Source organism: Homalodisca vitripennis, chromosome 4, assembly GCF_021130785.1.
Source record: "Homalodisca vitripennis isolate AUS2020 chromosome 4, UT_GWSS_2.1, whole genome shotgun sequence".
In the NCBI taxonomy this organism is placed as follows: Eukaryota; Metazoa; Arthropoda; class Insecta; order Hemiptera; family Cicadellidae; genus Homalodisca; species Homalodisca vitripennis.
This window is the reverse complement of record NC_060210.1, coordinates 174,085,820-174,106,351: the sequence shown is the minus strand read 5'-3', so window position 1 is coordinate 174,106,351 and position 20,532 is coordinate 174,085,820.

Below are 20,532 nucleotides of genomic sequence, written 5' to 3'. Positions count from 1 at the left end.
GAAAGTGATGTGGCACAGAGTGATTAAAAATTGCATTATGATTATTATTATATTTGTTAATTGTCTAAATTTCCAAACTAAGGAATAAAATCAGGTATTCTGGATCCATTTCGCTTGCTCCAGGATGGTACATTTCTGGCTGGTTTATATCTTCAAGTTGAACCTACACTGGGTACAGCAAAAACTGATGTGTCACTTAAATCTGGGCAACTTTATAGATTTCCATGGGCGGCACATCACTAACCGCAAAAACGTCGAGATTTTGGGGTGCAAGGGTAGTTGGATAGGTCTAGTCTACTGAGGGAATTGACTATTGGAGTTGGTGGTGATCCCTAAGTGTCAAAAGTTCTTGCTGGCCTAGACATGATGGCGTGCACCTCATGCCTGATTTGACTGGAGAGGCTGGTTTAGAAATGGCTTCCCCTTCTTCCAAGAAGACATGACTGAGAGTATTGCCCAAAAATTCTTCCTCGTGAATCTTGACACGAGGCTACCCCTAACCCAACCTTGCTCATCCAAAATATCCTGCCCCCCGGAAAAACGCAAAGCTCTTTCTAGTATTCCGTGCAATTTCTAAACTTCTTGTCCTAAGAGAGAGTAAAAATGCCATTCTCCTTATAAAAATGTAATGGAAAAACAATTTTATCAAGATACTAGTTTTAGGAAAATATTGAAAATCTGTCTTGCACTGAAAATTTTACAAAATTTGGCTATGAACATGTGACCTGATAGGATCATAGTTTTTAAATGATCAAATATTATGAAAGCAATTAAAATGATTGGATGATTTATATAACCTTAGTGAAAATCATTATCTGAACGTTAGCGAAGCCATCACTCAGGGAGTTAACAAAATGTCTCTTCTGTCTGTTGTCTATTCACAAAGTATCTTTATAACAAGTTAAGTTATAGACTTTATATTCTGCATAACTTTCATTAATTCATAAAGAAGATCGAGTGCATATCCGTGTATGCGATGTTCTCCATATTGTTAGAGAAGTCAGCTACGCTACTCGTGGTCTGGCGTAGTCTTATTTTGTACGAAATCGAGCAATCTTTTGGAGGAAAACATTGTAAACAACACAAGGAAATCTCGGAGTATTAATCGCTAACGCTCTGCCAAAATTCCATACGCCATTTATTGAACTCGATCTTGCCTTCACAGGGAATTAAGTTCACTAAAATAAGGGTTTTCTCGAAATAAACTTCGCTATAGCTCAGACAATCCTACAGACGGATACGCACTACCATCGAAGCCGACATTGTCTACATAGGAATGTTTGTGAAGGCTTGTGCACATTTACAGCTCTAATCATTCTCTCTGGATAGCCTGTGGACGGACAGACAGAAGAAAGATTGTGTCAACCGGCCTCTTGAATGATAAGGTTTCGTTACATCTCAACCAATAATTAATGTACATACTTATTCATATAGGTACTTTAAATACACTGTCATCAGAGAATACCGAATAAAAACCTTCCTATTTTTTCTGCCTGCATGGAAGGAATTTGAAAAGGCTGTGACTCGGAAAAAAAACAAAACAAACAGCCTATTGCACCACCGTTGTTGAGCATTTTAGCTGAACTAATACGACGATCTTATTACACTGCAAGGTTCAAATTACGAACCTCGTAGAACTCCATGTTTTATTTGATTAAGATTTTAAATTTAGGTGGTAAATATCTAGCGTTTATTTGGGTTTTGTTTATTTTCTTGGCCCTGGTAAGACAAACTGGGAAGCCAGATCTAGTCAGCAGTTTACGAGAAACTGTCGGCTCTCCCATGAGGAATTATTGCTGTTCGGTAACAATCTTGGACTCCGGAACCCAGTGGGAACCCGTAAGTAAGGTAGCCCAGCACTGAAGGCTGGTGTAGGTAAAAATACTTAACTGAACAAGCTGTCTCACTACTTCATAAGCTACCTAAAGGAAATGTGAAGGGCACAGTCTTATTGTCAATTTAAGTTCCAAGAAGGCGAGAACACGGAAATTAGCCCGTGAATTGGTATTGTTGGCCAGAAGTATAAAAACACAACACTCGATTCTTTTACTTCCATGTAATTTAATTCAGTGCAACAATGGTTCAACATAGCAATCTTCTCAATAACAACGTGCAATTATTGGCAACGTCCACTTCCATAAATGCCGTAGCACAGCATTGGAAGTTTAAAAATGGAAACTGATTGCCAGAGTAGTAAACTTGAACAAAATATTGTAGCCTTCTTAGTTAACCTTTGTACCATATGCTTTGTTTATTAATACATACAAAACGATACGTATTTTTAATGTTTAGTGTTTAAATTGACGCTCACTAGATGTGCAAAGAATAGGTCTCCATTAAATTATATAAATAATTTAGTAAATATTTCTCAATGTGACTATCGTGTTAGTGAATGAAATTATTCTGTCTTGTAAACATTATAAGTGCCGTAACTTTTTAAATATCCAGAATTATTAACTTTGGTACAAACGTACTACTTGCACATAGCTTGGCCGAGTTAGTTAGTTAGTTCGTCTTAACCAATGAAAACTTCAAGTTTCAGACAGATGAAAAGTTGTAAGATGGCGCCCATTCACATTTGAGCAAAACTTTTACCTCAAATAACTCCCAACACATGTAAAAAAAGTTTGTTTACATATATTATGTAATTATAAACTTGTTATATTCTTTCACTTTCGATATCTCTTTTTCAAGATGGCGGCCATTCAAAGTTTCGAAAAGGAATGGTTATATATAAGTTATTATGTGTATTCTCAGGTCATTTACAATAAGTTTGTCAACACGTGTTTTTTGATATCACGTATGGTTTCCAGATAGTGGGCGTATAAGGCTTTAACTAGTATACAACATTGCGGGAATAAGTGGTCACGATAACTACTACAGTACTTAATAAATTCAGGCCAAACCTGGTACATAGACATTATGTATAAATACCTTGGATGACTTGGTTAGGCAGTTACCAGTACCAATGAACATTTTTAATAAAGGGCCCATTCACATTCTTACCTCAAATAATCAGAAACATCGGCCTAAATTGATACAACATGTATTTTGCTTATAGTTATAGAAGAATAAAATTATTGAACTGTTATAAGAGAATATTTTTACAAGCATAATTTCAAATTATTGTAACTAAATCAAATCCACGTTGGTAAAAGTTTTAAAAATGTTTGTATAATAAGGTCCAAGATTATGAGCTTTCTAAAGGTTTGAAAGTATTACGATTATTAAGATCTTAACATAGATCTAAATCTTATTGCCCAATCAGTGTTGTGCAAATCAAATCAATGATACATCTTCAGTTTGACATTTCAAGTGACGGCCTCATGTGAAATCTACCTTTCTTCCGACTGAACCGCAAAAGGATACTTTTTATATAACTTATAACCATACTGTCTGGGAACAAGCTGATCTAGTGTGTTAATATTATCGTGAATTTCAATCTGAGAAACTATAATTACTTTTATCCTACAATCTCATCCTTATTTAACGTGTCAACTCATGTACGGTTTAACAAGTTTCTTGTGGTGGCGCATGGTAAGGCACACACATAAGTGAGTTGCACTTTTGTATTTAACATTCAACCAATAGCATAATTTCAAAATGTCTCAGAATCTTTAAACAATCTCTAAACATTTAGTCATATACAGACTTTAAAATAAAATTCCTCAAAATAGGGAAATACAAACGTGTTTTATATTATCCCAAAAGGCATTTCTATAATTTAAAGTATCGATTTTGAGCAATTTGATAATCCGGTCCAAGTAAAATCAATTAAGGATAAAAAATGTAATTAAAACAACAGTTTTAAAATGAAATATTACTTAAGAAAATTACATGTTTATAGGTAATAAAATCTATTCATGTTCATTCATTTTCCATATACATACTGTAAAACCTCTATATATTTATTTTTTCTATAGGCCTTATTAATTAAAGATGCGTTCAGTCACTACTATAAGTGCATAGTATGATAAATAACCTATTTGCTACTTTTCAAATCTTCTGGAAAAGTAGTATTTAAAAACATTCCAACAGTAATAAAAGATGCTCGTGTGGAAACAGCATTTTTGACAATTGCAAACATTAAAAAAATTATAAACAAATACGGTTTGTCACTTAAACATAGTAATATGTATACTTAAATATTAAAAATGAAAAATAAAATGTCAACTATAAAAAAGTTTACTTTTCGTCTCAAAACTTCTATTATTTATTTAAAGTAAAAACAATTTATTGCTGAAAAACAAACTCAGACAAGATATTTTCTGTAGACGTTTTTGAAGAGTTAAATAAAAAATGTATAAATACCGAAAAATTCAATGTACAGATTAATAAATGTGTCAATGTACAATTTTTGATAATAATAATTAAGAAAAGAGAATGTAAGGTTTAGTGTATGTTTTGAACGTATGGCAGTAATTTTTAATAATAAGCAATAAAAAATGAATAACTCGGCTTATGACGTAGGCTTTTACGAGTAGGCCTAAGAATAAAAATGTTAATTCTGTAATTATGTAAGTTTTATCAATAATTTAGACCACTAAATCATAATACAATTATCACAACACCTAATGATGCCTTTTATACTAAAATCAACCACATGTTCATTAATGACAGAGCATAAACAAGATTAAAAAGAAAAAAACATGTTACACTTAATCTACAACACTGTACAGAATGAGCAAAGTGTTACTCAGCAGATCGGGTTCTACAAATGAGCTAGTGTTAGAAAAATACCCAAATAAACATAGCTGAAGTTCATTTAATAGTATTAGATGTCATTACGAACTGATATTTTACGAATACCATCATCTGTTTTTACTTACCGTATATCAAAATCTTCCGACCTGTGCCAAATAATATACGAATGTTGCTTAATTACTGAAACCGGTTTATTAAAAATGCTATCCAAGCAAATATTTGTGAGTTAATTTTACTTTTAGTTGGCAGATTACTAAAGTTGGAAGGTTTATATGCTCTTTTCAGTAGTACCAATACCTATAACCGAATTTCTCGAATAAGTAATTGGTGAAGTCACGCGTGTTTCCTCGGTGATTGCAACAGCTATCGCAAATGAATATTAAAAGAAATCGTTAGACGAAGAACCCTCAAAAACAGGCGAGATGTTGCTTTATGTTGTAAAGAGCGCCTAATTAGGGAATTGTTGCCATAGTAGCTGTGAGAAATAACCTACTGTTGGTATTACATCTCATTATGGCCATACATAAGAGGAACCAAATATGTACTTCTGGCTATCGCAACGGTATGCCATAGACATTCAAAATTCATAGATATTACTATTTCTGTGAGAAACCCGTTTCGATTTCGCCCAAACGTGACATTAATTCTTCTCCTATATTTGGATAACGCAATTACATACAGATATGGAAGACAATTAATTGTGATGCTTTATCAATATTATGGAACATGAAAATTATTGTTGAGGGAATCTCACTTATATATTTTTACCCAAATCACAAGAATAAAGTTAGTTTTAGGGACTACCTACTATGAAATGGCCATTACAAAATCAACACACGTTTTTCTTCATTCCATACTATAGAGGGTTCAAGTAAAACAAGGTATCCCATAATAGTTTTTTATCATTGTAAAAACCATTCTTGGCAATAGGTGCATCTATTTTTACTATCACTCGGGTTAAAGCTAGTGTAACCGTTATGGTTTAAAACGTGTGGATAACTAACTGCATCGATGAAAATGCATCTGTCCTTTGTAAAATGTTTACTATGCCTAGACATTCTTATAAATGCAAGCAAAGCACATTGAATGTGCTAGCTACAAATACTAAAAATAATACAGTAGGTAATAATGATAACTAATAGAATTAATTTTAAATATGAACTAACGATCTGAGTTAAGCTCCATTTCAGCCTTCGCTCAGAGCAGCCGTTGATTGAGACTATGACGTACTTGGCTCCTGGAATATAGAGATTAAATGGAGTTAAACTCAAAATTTGAATTAAATAAACCCGTCCCACCATGGCTACATATTGATGTGTACAGTTAAATACATGTTGTGCGGAGTATTGCCTTCTATTTTACCATATCTGCATTAGTTGATATATAGCTTTTTAGTATATTTATTCCCGTTAGACAAATAACTACAAATAATAATTACAAAAAAATTATTAAAAACTTGCGCAACTCATGCTGTTTATTTTATTTGTAAAGGTATAACTACAGAGCTAAATAATTAAACCTTTTACTGTTTTCATCTACAATAGTTAAATTTATATAACAGACACTTTAATAAAAGTATTAGTAATAAGGTTATGACATAAACTTTTTCGTTTTAAAACTCAAACTTTAGGATAAAACGTATTTTAATTTAAGTACTTAGTTGTAAATAATGTTTCGTTCAATCCAATGTAAACAATTGTTCACACTACAACAAGTATTATGTAGAAATTCTCTTAAAAGTTATTAGAATAATATTATAATCGTAAAATTTCAATTTTCAAATATGACTTGTTAGTTTAAAAAAGTAATGATTTAATTGGGTTGAAAACATAATCACACCTCAATGAGATATCGTATTTGAAGTACTCGTAATATAGAAACAACTTTATAGAAACAGATATTTAAATCACTGATTAAGAAATGAAATTTGCTAAGGCCTACATATATGTACGTACTGGTTTGTTACGCGGTACATACAGATCATATATTCCGAACATTTTTAGTACAATCAATGTACATTAGCAGAAACTAACTCAAAGATAAGATTGGTGATTGATTTGATCGCGATCAGTCTAACAATCGTGATATACATATAACTGTGCGGGAGGTAGAGGAAGTTCTTATAGTCTACAGTAATCACAAGTACGCTACTGTGGTCGGTACTGTACAGGCGGTCAGCCTGGCCGACAGGGACAACATTTACATGTGTCTGGGGCGCACGAACGCCACCTCGAATCACAATAATTAATTTGAGTCGTGCAGCAGTTGTTAGGAAAGGTTGCGCCTTATTGCCCCTCAGATGCAACGCGCATACCCTCCTTGCGTAATGTTTACGTTCTCAGGATGGCGACCTCGTTCATCACCGGCTGAGGCGATCTGTGGCGCACCGCTACAGGATGCAACAAAACCCATGAGACAAACTTCACGTAACCAGGGATCTACGTCTTTAGTCGTACGTTAACCCTATTTAATATGCAGGCTTTCGTAGCTGTATTTAGACCAATATTTAGACAAACATCATATTTTATTTAATAACCATCTCAATATTTTAGTACCCAGAACAATATGCTTTCAAGAATATCACATTTCTTATATAAAGCTAAAGTGTCATTTTTGTCATGATGCAACTAATATTAATTGCACTAAAAGATGAATGTATAAAAAATTGCTTTAGTTTAATAAAGTCTTTAGAGTAACAACCACACTTTTCGGATATGTCAAAAATTTAATTTTTCAGTATTTTAGTGGTGAAGAATTCATGTTGTGAAGAGTATTCTCTCACAACATACATTGTTTTATGCTGCGAACTAAACTCCTTTTGGGTGTAAGATGTAGTTATAAATATAACTGTATACGAAAACTGGAAAAAATAGATATCGGATATGGTTGATTATGATGTATACTATTGGAAGAAATTCTAATTTGTAGGCGGGACGCTCCACGTATATTAAATGATGTGAACATCTGAGAATTCCGCCGTGGGAAGATAGTGAGGCGCTGTCTCTTGCTGCCACGGCTTCGCATTTCTTCTTAGCAGACACGTCAGACACTTTGTTGGACATTTTATCAAATTCCTTAGATGTTCAAACGTTGGACATGTCAATTATGACAAGGTGAATTTGTGCAAAAATTGTTGTACAACTAAATCTTGTACTAACCTATACATGTATCATAAACGTATTGTATTGATGTATCATAAACGTTTTCTCATGGATAAGCTACAGATACGTAGAAAACAAAAAGAACATTTTGCAGCAAGGAAATTACACACAAAAAATGAGAATATTTTATTCTCATTTTTTATTTTGATTTTTATTCTCATTTATTTTTTATTCTCAAATCAATCAATGTTTACATTGATTTTCTCGGGTTTTGACCTTTGAACTTTATTTTTACTCAAAGCAAAACGTGGCTGAGTTACTAGTTGTTAACAAGCTATCAAGTAGCTAAAATGTGTCTTTGGAATAAAGCACAAAAGAACATGGTCATACATACGCTCAGCGCGCGGCGCGGTGGCGGCGGTGGTGACGATCAACGGTATGGCACGCGGAGTGTTGTAACGGGGCTTTACATTAATTACTGGCTGTGGATAGAACAAAGCCTACAAGTACGTCCGGGGCCTGGGGCGCCGCCTAGGGGCACGGAAACACTTGCCCAACCGCCGGCGAGAGCGATGGTTCATTGTTTTATCAGCTGATTGTCACTAACAGACGGAACTTGTCATCAGCTGATACCTGACCACGTACAGTGCCATATACTGTAGAGAATGTAGACTTTGGAGTAATTATTTATAAAAATTAATTTTACAAATTATAACATAGCCAAAAAGAATTCATTTTATTCCACATAAAAATTATTTTGCTGCCGGTGAAAAGATACCTAGAAGAGTATTTTTTTGAATAGGCAAGTGGAAACAATAACAAGAGGGTAGAATAATAAATTTAAAATTCGAATCTACAATTCGAATACGGCAGAAAAATTTTATGCGCTCCAAAATAAATGTCAAACTATTGCTGTATTTTGCAGGCATTGTACTTCCCCCTAAGGCTGTGTTGGATGATGATTTTAGTTTCCTCGGTGTTTACTATAAATAGAAAAGAGGTCTTATGTAATAAAACAGATACCTACATTTTTAACGGAATTTTCATGTAAGTGGCTAACGTATATTAAACCTCCGAAAGTTATGAAAAGTTTAAGTTATGAGCTCAATACACGATCATTAATGTGATTCTTCATTTTTTGTTTAAAATCACCAACATAAAAGTATGAAAAATGTTTATAAATTAACTAACTTTTAAAATTTAATAAAAATAAATCTGTTTACGTGGTATCACCACATATTTATCAATATTTTAATCTAAACTAAAATTCAACCTTTTATGATTTTTTACCAACAACCATGAAGTAGATAGATGCACGGCCTTATTTTAAAGTATAATGTGGCAATGATAAATGTATAATTAAAATCCTTGTATCAGATAGTTTATACAAAGTTATGACATTTAATAAAGTTTTTCATGTTTTATTTTTAGTTAAAGACAACCAGTTCAGCAATTGAAACATTTATTGTTCGAATATTACGAGTATTTTTTCTATTGTACCATTACAAATAATATCAGTCCATACCAACTATACAATATATCTAATAGCAGTCCAATCCAACTATACAATCTATAATACCAGTCCGTACAAACTATAGAATATATAAAAGCACTAACACAATATTATGAAGTCGTAGATCTAACTAATAAGATGATAGCTACAGAACCAGTTGTAGATGACGTGTCTGCTAGTCTCATCTCGTTTATTGCCACTTCACTGGAGTGATTTATTACCATCACGCGGTCCTTGTTCCTCACAGATTATATATTGTATTACGGATTATACTACTGACGTAAAATGCCAATTTTTTGTAAAGTTTTAAATGTTTGAGGAATTTAAAGCTGAATCAAAAACACGTGATGTTGAGTTGTGGTAATGATGTTGTGTGAGAAGAAAGAGGATTTTTTCTAAATAGACATTATATGTTGTCCAAGTAAAAAGCTCTTTTTAATAATCGCATAGCAAATATTCAATCCAAAAATTTTAATTTTTAAAGTTCAAATTAAAAATTTGTATACAATAAATGTACAATGGGAATCATACACATATGATAATGTTTTGCTATTTGAAATATGTTGCATATTGACAAATTATTTTTAATTTAAAGTATAAAAGTAGCCTGTGCTATGAGTAAATCTTGAATACTTATATGGCATTCTCAGTTCTCTCATTTGACTGGAAGTGTTTTAATTTGAAAATATTTAATCTTTAAAAAACAGGTTTTTTATTTACGGTTACTTAGATGACTTATGAAATAACCAACATTGGTCACAAGCATTACATATAAGCTTTAGCAGATTGAACTCTTATTAGAACCCATTGCTTTTTCTTTGCTTTAAATTTTCATTCGTTTCAATCTATTATGGCTGACCATGAGCTGACATAACTTTTGGAACGTAATTTATTGCAGGACTTTCAGCTCAAATTATGTTACTGGCGAATTTACTCCGAAAACTAAACTCAGCTTTGACATTTCAAATTTGTTCCTCTAAAGTGACAACTTAGAAATTAAAACATACTTCGAATGTTGAGCTCAAGCCAGTTCACCTTTCTCTTATTGCAGTGTCTGGTATCTGACGCCGTCTCAGACGACTCCTTGAATCTGAAGTCATTTTTGTCTGAAGAGATCCAATGAATGTTGGCGACGAAAAAGGTCAAAACGAACCTTTACATCGTTTCGACATCAGAGACACCCAGACGACCAAATACAACAATGTATTGTAATCCAGGTGAAGTGGCAGTCCCATCAGGTACACGATTGAATGCAATACGATTTTTCCGACACGACATAACATCTACGATTTTACGATTATGATTTGTTTTCGTAATTGTTACGATTTCTTTGGATCGTTACTGAGGTTTTGTAGAAAACTCGGTTGCTCACCGTGCTTAGAGATCGTGTCTAAAACATTTTAGTGTACTTAATTGTGCACCTGCTGGACCCTATTATAATTAGGAAATTATTTCGAAATACCTCCATTTTGATATCCAACAAACTAGGGAGCTATATTTCTTTCTTAGAAAATATGCCTCTTAACAATTTAACGAAAGAACAATTATGTGCTTACACAGAGTAAATTGTCTCAAGGCTCCCTAATCCTTTAAGTATCACATTGCTCGACATTTATTTACGAAAACGTGAAACTAAAACGTGCTTTTTTTAAATCGCGTTATAAAATAAAAGCAAAATCCTTGCATCCGTATGGATATAATAAATATACATTCTTTACTTTACTTGCAGTTTAATTTTAAGTTTTGATTACCTCTTACAACACGTTGGAAAATAACCAAATAAAAACCATTCCCATTGATATATTGAAAGAAAAATAACAATAAGAAACTGATAATTAAACTACTGTATACATATGGTGTTTTTATTCGGTTTATAGCAAATTGTGAGGTCAGGACTTCCACGCGTTAAAGTTGAATAAGGTTCACAGTTCACAGTTTAAAAATCTTTATTTTTACAATATATTGTGGGAAATACATATTGTCAAGTGCAGTATGCACGTGTGACAACTTTACAGGTAACAGGCAACCTTTAAAGGTTGCTCAGTACCTCAATACTTTGTTTAGTATTACGCCTTAAAGCTATAATTTTTGTATTCATGCTATATTTTACCCATATTACCATTTTTCAGCAATAATATTATAATATTTACTCTGATAATAAATTATTGACTCATCCTGGTGAATTTAAACATATCTCGGTGGGTTAGACTACAATAACCTATTTGAAAAGCATAGTAGTCTATGGTTTCAACTCTCCCCCCTCCCCCCACCCATTCAAAACTGAATTAAATAGAAGGAATAATTTGCATTAAGTTTACTGCAGAGATTAGAGAAAATTGGGAATTTAGATGTGAAAAATCACAATAAGTTACAATATAACTAAAGATAGCACAATAGTTGTTTGAAGGAATCTACTTACTTGCTCTATTAGAGCGTACATTAGCCTGTTAGATTTCCCTTAGGGAAATCACATGGATACAAGCTAGAAGGCTATGTAGGCATGATATTGACTGCATTGAAACAAATTCAAGAATTTGAATTAACTTGACAAACTTTTGAATAAACATACAAATAAACTAAAACTCAGCAAAAATTTCACAATTCTTCCTTGGACTGCATAACATCAACAATATTACGGAAACTGTAAATTGTATTTTGATTCGCTTACCATTAATCAAACATTTATTGCTATAACATACCATAATATGTCGTAAAGCGAAAAAAAAACATGCTACATTATCCAAAGCAAAATATAAAATACTAATATTTTGAACCATGAAATAAATCACCTTGCGGTTTCTGCAAAATTAAAGAGAATTTAAAATTAGCATAAGTGGTGTAAGATATCCCATCATTTATAGTGTAAATCGTGACACCAAGCATGTAATTTATTATTTTAATTGTAAAATCTGGATCAAACAATTCTCTTAATAAATATTTTATCGTCTTCCGAGTCAGACTGACAGGACATATATCTGATACATGCCATAAGTGTGAGGAGAAACCACTCGAAAACATGCTGTTCATCGAAATAATAACAAAACAATTTATTATATAGAAATTTAAAAAATCTGAAACAGGCCCGCCCATCAACTAATTTTTAAATCTAAATATACCTTGAAATTTAATTTAAGTGATATTTGTCCAAATGTCCATCTGTGCCACAGTTAAAACACACAGTTTTTTTTAAATAGATCTGTGTCTGTTTGGAAAACCGATACATGAGTGGACTAAGACATCGGACATCGCATCTGAGTTACACATAACGCAGGTTCAAATCCTGTCTGTGATCGTAGCACTTTTTATTAGTAGCATCGATCTTGTACTGTATCGACACTCCTCCTTATTCTGTTTGATAAGACACTCGCTTGGGCCAGTGACCCATAACGTCGGGTAGAATAAGGATTACAAAATTGGCTTATCATTAAACAAATATAAAAGCTGACTAAATCTAAGTTTAGTCGTTTTTGTGATTGTCTTGTTGATTTGTGTTTATTGTTTACTTTTGTGTATTCTTGTTTATAATTTTTAAAGTTGTAGGTTAACTCCAAAGGAAATATAGAAGGAAATAAATCTTTTGTTTCTTCTTTATTGAAATATATGAGATAAGCCGTATAGTATAGCACTACAACACACGGACATGTAATTTTCACAAAATAATATTGTTTTGAGTGTATATTACTGCACTTTCAGCACTACTCGCCGTCAGTAGGTCCTGTGGGTACGTCACCCTCTCAGCCCAGATACTGCTGCTGCTGCTACCTCTCACATCTCCAGGCTTGCGTCACCTCTCTCTATATATAACTGATTTGTGACCTTTCCACACCCCTGTCTATGCTAATCTACGTGTTAGAATGCACGGTAGAAGCTCTACTCTGTCATCACCCACAAATTATACATAACTAATTGTGAAATAAACTAACTTTACTCTCAGTTGCGATCATCACTAATAAAATTATGGTATCGCTACTAACTGAACCTTCATGACGTGATTGGTAGCAGATTCTCACTACATTCCTTTGAAATTCCCCGCCCGCCATTCATAATACCACAAATTTTCTCACATATTGTCCTACATCACGTACATCATTTCAACACTACTAACTTTAATGTTATAAATAAAAATAGAAGACGTTATTTTTGTGTTATTTAAAATTATGGTTGCTCTCGTACAGTAATAAACAGGAAATGTCATATTATATTTTATAATCATAGACTGATATTAAATAACATGACAATATAACAAAGTTTACTAAGCCTCAAATTTCATTGTTTACACACAGCTGAAATGTGCCTTGATTTTTAAAATACATACCTGAATTTCGTTTATATTAAAAAGAGAAAATTGAAAGTCAGAAACCTTAATGATTAGGTAACACCATGTTAGTATTCGTGCTTCAGATGAGGCTCTTGTGCCATGGTATGAATGATCATCGTCAAATGCTGAACACACCTTAACTCATACGGCTAGTGTCCGGTTTACACCACATGGAAACTTTTTTTTAACAAAGTTTTATCTTATTGTGTTGAAATATGTATAGTCAATAGATTTTAAACTGGAACTACCACACTGCAGGTTCGGTTCATTTTTGTTGACTGAATGTGACTTCAATATGAATATGACCAAAATATTTCAAGTCAAACCATTTGTTTGAAGGGAACCTGGAAACTCCTTTAACAACCGAATCCATTGTAATTTGCAAAAGTTTCTTTTTTGGCACAAATAATTAGATTGTTTAAATATCGTCGAATTCGAAATAATTTTTGTGGATATATACTATTGCATTCGGACAAAGGCGCTCTTCCTATAAGCCTTCATAATTGGAGATTCGAGATTCTATATTTCCAAAATTGGAGATTCTACATAGAAAAAGATTTGAGATTTTATGTTACCAAATCCTCTACGTTTGGTTATTCGCTTCAGTCATATCAGTGTTTATGAGGTATGAGAAGAATTATATACGAGTAATATACAAATATTTAAAACAATACTAAAAAGTTTTCATTTTGTGTAAACGTTTTCAATTTAATTGTTTTAATCAGTATACCCCCATAACATTAAGAATATTTTTGAAGTATAAGCAAATAGTTGCATTGGAATTTTGAGTATTAATATGAAATGTGGTTCGCGCCAATTTCAAAACTGAATGTATTCCAATTGACTACGGCGTTTGTTTGACGTTTCCCTCAAAAAGATTTTCCTCTTGGAGTTGATACCGTTATTTTAACTAGACTATGAGATATCTGAAATCCCAATAATAAATAGACAACAAACTTACATTCACCGCTCATAACAATAAAACTTATATTAAAATCTCCAAACGTTATTTTCTCCTAAATATGTTTCTTGATACCTTTTGACGTGACAACGTCTTAAATTAGGTTGCGGCTCGGAGTCACTCATGAAAAAGTATAACGCCCGGTAACGTTACGATGCCCGTCCAGTGGGTCCGCCGCACGAGATCCGCACGGGATAAAGCAGATAACTGTGGGTCCGCCGCACGGGATAAAGCAGATAACTATGTTTATTCGTGAAAATGTGGAGTGCTTAGATTCGTCATTTACAACAACTACAACAATAAAGGTAAATAATTGTACACTGATATTTCATTATCGTAAACTATGATTGATTGATTAATTGTTAGATTGACACAAAAGTTGAGAAACTGAGTTTATAGGTTATGTCATACTATTGACAAATGTTGATAGTGTTAAGTAAATTATTAGTTTAAATCACTCTGCAATCAATCGTAATTCAGTCGATTGAGAAGAAACAGCGCGTATTGCTAGTCAAACATTTAAAATAACAAATTATAACCTCTAACCTGTCATAACAATGCGACCAAACAAACGAACTAAACTGACCAATCACCACGCGCGAAGTTAGAATTTAACTGTGTTTAGCAAGAATTTCAAATTCCAATTTTAGTAAATGTTTTATTCAACTTTACCATTTACAATAACAAATTTTAATTAATTTCAAATTATGTACAATGTTTTAGTAAACAAAATATATTTCTATAGTTAAAATTTGTGCAATTCTTATTTTCATTCAATTCCTTGTTCCTATTGTGCAATTTAATAATATTCATATCAATAAATATTCTACCGAGAAAAAGACGTTGTCACGTAAAAATCTTCGCCCGTAAAACCGACTTTACAGGCAACCATAATTTTTTTCTTGTATATAAGGTGGCGCCCTCGAAAAATGTGGAAATACACAAATAATTATTAGTAAAATAATTACTTTGCTTTGATATCCCAAAGCAAGTCTAAATTATGAAGTTACTTCATACACACAATATTTCGTAATACTAGGTTTACTTAACCAAGTTTATGGTTCTGTTACAAATTCTGAAACTATTGTATTCGAGAAGTATTAAACAATAATAATTAACTAAATTATTCATTGTTAAATTTATGTATAGGTGTTGTAAAATATACAATTATACGTAACGATTTTTGATATGTTAAATTCAAAAAATTACGACTACCATATTCTAATAAGAGAATCTCTAAAATGAAGTTAATTTACAGACCCAATTAATACGGTCTTTCTAAAAATGGAACACCTTAAGGAGAAAATAACATTTGGGAGATTTAAATATCAATTTCATCTTTATGAGCAGTCCATGTAAGTTTATTGTGTATTTATTTTTCCGACATCTCATGTGTAGTTAATTTTGCTGATTGCATTGATACATTTCTCTAGATTACACGTATCCATACAAGTTTTATTTCATACATGCGGTGTTGTAAAATTGTGAAAAAATGTGCTACAATTTTATAGAATATCCTAAAATCGTAATCTAATCCTAAAATAGAGTAGGCGCCAAATCTAGGATAATTTATAAACAATTCTAAAATATGAATTAAACTTCATATAACTTTCTCACAATATCCGCGATGTACTGTGATGCCATGTGCGAGGGTGGAAGGTAACCTTGTGAGCCTGTGCAAGCCGCCAGTGAAGAGGATGAGAGTGAAAGTGATGCGCCTGCGCTGTGCTGACACTGAACTGTGCGCCTGCGCCCCACCAGTGCGCCCTTGTCGCGTGGGCGGCGCGTCACCCCTGCGCCCCACCGCTATATATACGAGGACACCCTGCCACCCATCATCACATCCTCGGATCCTCTGCAGGTCAGTGAAGTGCGGTGTTTGGATACAGTGTCTCACGTATAGTATACCCTAATGTTTACATTGTACCCCAATTATACTCAATAATACTTTTTTAACACATTTTATTTTTGTCATGCTAAATGAATCGTTCCCATAGTTTTTGAAAGGATATATTTGAAAAAGTTTCTCATTTAATATTGAGACAAGAATTTAAATTTGTTTTAACTTCCTTACTAAAATATGCTTTTTTCATAAGTGAAGTTCATTATTTTTAGTGATTGTTTGTTAAAATTAGCTTTAATAAACAAATAATACCAAACACTCCGTTATTGATATTTTGTTGATCATCAACTATAAATGTGGGAAACATTTCTTATTGTTATTTATTTTCAAGCGGTATATTTAATTCTGATTTCTTTTATCCTGACGTTTGAGTGATACATGCGAGTACTTGAAAGCTTGAATTTATAAAAAATAAATTATAGCTTATAAACTGTTTAGTAGTCGGAAAATAACGAAGTAAGAACAGAATGCGTAATACGATAAATACAGATAACATTTACGTAACAGTACAACAAATAGAAAATTTAAAATATGATAAAGAGTCAAATACCGGTTTATGAGTGTAATAAATGAAAATCAGACTTAATTTTCTGTTACTAACGGATTTATTTCATTATAAGTTTCAATTTTAAAATAAACTCATGCTCGGAGAAACTAAAATAAAACCCATTTCCAAGTTCTAGTTCAAACTGTAACCCCTGGAAAAAAATTTAAAGTGGTTCAAAATAATTCACAACTATTTCACTAATTAATAATGTGCATTCAATTGAAACACCAATAAACTTGAATTGTTTATAGCCTAATACAATTTCAATAGTTTATGAATTAATTAATATTAAAAACGGCTTAATTTCATGTTTACAATCCGAAATAACTACATTAAAATTTAAAAATATTTTCAATGTTCGACTTTTTCATGCAAGAAGCGATATCAGTAATTATGCTGAACATACTGTCTTATTACGAAATCTCAAACGTTTCAGAATTATTCTTTAATAATGTATGTAATGAAAAGTTAATACCCAATGTAATATTTTGAAAATATGTTAGTTGATATGTATATGAGTTGTTCTTTAAAATAAATGTTACTGTTTGTAAAGTGAGATTCAATTTTAATCACAGATTTAAAATATTGTTGTGCCTTTACAAAGTTGATTTCAGTTTTTTAAGTAATCTAAAAATTTAAATTATTGTCTGTATTGTGATTTAATCCAAACTGTGAAATACAATGAACATTATATTTGCAACACAAGTCAAAATGTAATTAATGTATTCGTATGAATTGTAAACAAATGTGTTCAGTGTTCTTTAAAGTTCGATTTCTCTGACTTAAAAAAATCGGGGTTTTGTACTTTCCTGTATCTCAATTTTAAATTTCTTTAAATATCAATATGGTTAAATACCTTGTTGTAGTTAACACTTTGTAATATCAGCACAAACAAGAACACGTGTTTATTTTTCAATAATTTCAATTTCTCCAAAGTATATATTTTACGTTAATCCGGTAATGTTTAAGTTTGAAATAAATTTGTTCTATATTGAGACCAACAAAATAATCTTAACAAATTTGTTCATGTTTAGGATGCAGGTGAGAACTGAAAAATTAGATCCTAATCCAAATTGCTAACTTAGTCTTCTTCAGATCCCTGTGCCTTCTGCTAGATGGGATTTTCCCACGTGAATCTAAATGGAATCACTAAAAAGACAAACAACTAAGTACTATTACCAAGAACCAAAATGCTCATCTTGACAGGTTAATAGCTTTTAGTTTACAATGAGTTTAAATATTTGTAATAGAAGGTGGAGATTAGTTCTATAGGTTGTTTATTACTATTCGCTTCATCAAACAAGTCTAAATCATTGTTATGCAACATGAGGTATAATAACATCACCAGGCATACACGACCAGTTTAATGTTAAATGTATTAGTTTAAATTACGCTTTTATATTATCTTACAAACATTTTAGTTCATATCTCATTAGTTCGAATCTCAGACATTCAACCAGATCTAACATCATTTTTTTTTAAAGAAAACAAAATTATTCTGTACAACAAGATAATACCTAACTATTTAGACAGAACCTCTATAATAGTGTATGGTTTATTGTTTTATTCTCGATAATTTCAATTTTGACCCAGAGTTGGTTTCAAGAGCTGTGATATTTTTCGAATCGGAAATTTCTGCATGTGGATTGGTTTAGAATTTGGGTAAATACTGTTAATAATGAATGCAAAGAAACGTGACTTAAAAGTAATGGTTATCTCAAAGAAGTAAAAGTGTTGTATGAGTATGGCTTCACCAATGCAAAATAGTAGGTTAGTAACGGATAATCGAGTGATAGAGAATGTTGCGGTTAATGTTCATCTCGCAGAGCTAATGTGTGTGTGGCAGCGCGTAATCCTGAGACTAGCCGCTTACCGGCAGCATGCGGTAATGTTGCTACATCGCTGTGTACTGCTGTGCTTCTCTACTGTGCGTAGCTACGTACCTATTCTATAACAGCGATCTAGCGATACGAGTTGTAATCGTGCATCGTACGTAACTAAGAAGATTAAACAGACTATAATACATCTATTTAAATACCATCATGTAAACGCTTTCAATAGAATTTGAACGATTTTACGCGCAATCACAGTTTAATTCTTGAAATAAATTATGTCAACAGAAATGCTGGCTGTATTAATAATTAAATAATGTTGCTTATGCATCCAAATATAAACAAGAAATGCATAAATCCATCGTATACAGATAAAGAATAAAATAAATACAAAATAAAATAAAGGATGGAGAACACTAATAAAATTCAATCATTCGTTTTCGAAGAAAATATATTATTTATGAGTTGTTAGAAAAATGAGTCATCATTAAAAACTATATGAAATATAATTGTAAGTACGTTTACGTTTTGGTGTGTATTTATCTTAGTGTTTTGTAATAATATATTATAATTAATTTAAATTTTCGAATTAAATTTTTCTATGTATATTATTTTTGTATTAATTACTTTTCTTGTTAAGTAAGAGTTGACTTAGTCTTCTCGTACGTGTTGTGGGCCTTCATCTAGAAATGAAAGGAAATGTTTGTGTAGTTTGAAATTCTCTTGAAGAGAGACAAGAAACGCCTATTGCGTGATTGGTTATAGTTTATGGTCCTTGTATCAGTAAATTCTTATGGTAACATAATTTAAAATGAATTCTTAGAAAACATGTCAGAAACATTAAACACATTACTTGCATGAGAGTGATATAAAACTTTATGGTTTTCCGACAATCTTAAACGTTGTAATTAATAAAACAAACTTGAATACCGAAGTCGTACAAAACAAGTTTAAAACAAAATTGAAAATTTGTCCACGCTGTGAATTTCTATGCAGGCTTACTCTTAAACTATTTGATGATCTTACGCATTAATAATCCTCTTTCTGTTCTGATAGATTGTAATGGTAAAGAACTAAATGATGAAATTGTTTAATTTGCAGTGATATGTTTTTACTTTTAAGATCATTGCTTTCAGTTTATAATAGAATTGTATTGGGTATATATAATAACAAATATAATCCAAAGTGCGAATTATCTGTGCACGTATTGTCTGAACAGTAAGTGGTGAGATATAAGACAAGACGATGTGACTTATGTATAGAGCAGGAATATTATGGCCATCTATTGTAGAATATATCTGAGCACAGGAAGTGACTGTAACTAGGTGTGCAGTGGTACAGAGCTGCGGGACGTGACAGAGCGCCACGGTCAGGGAAAGCGGTCGTGAACTATCCATTATCGCCTCAGTAGACATTTACCTCTGTACAAAACCAATATTTGTTTTGACTTTTGCTTTTCTTAAACGGACATTATTCAAAATAAAAAATCAACAAAACAATATACATCGTAACTTGTTATTTCAGGTTACTCTTATATGTAATCAACGCGTATATAATATTTAATGCACAAATGAATTAGAATTTAGAATACTATTTATGTCGTAAATAAAGAATGCTTCGAAATATTAAATAATCTGTAGGTTTAATGTAAGG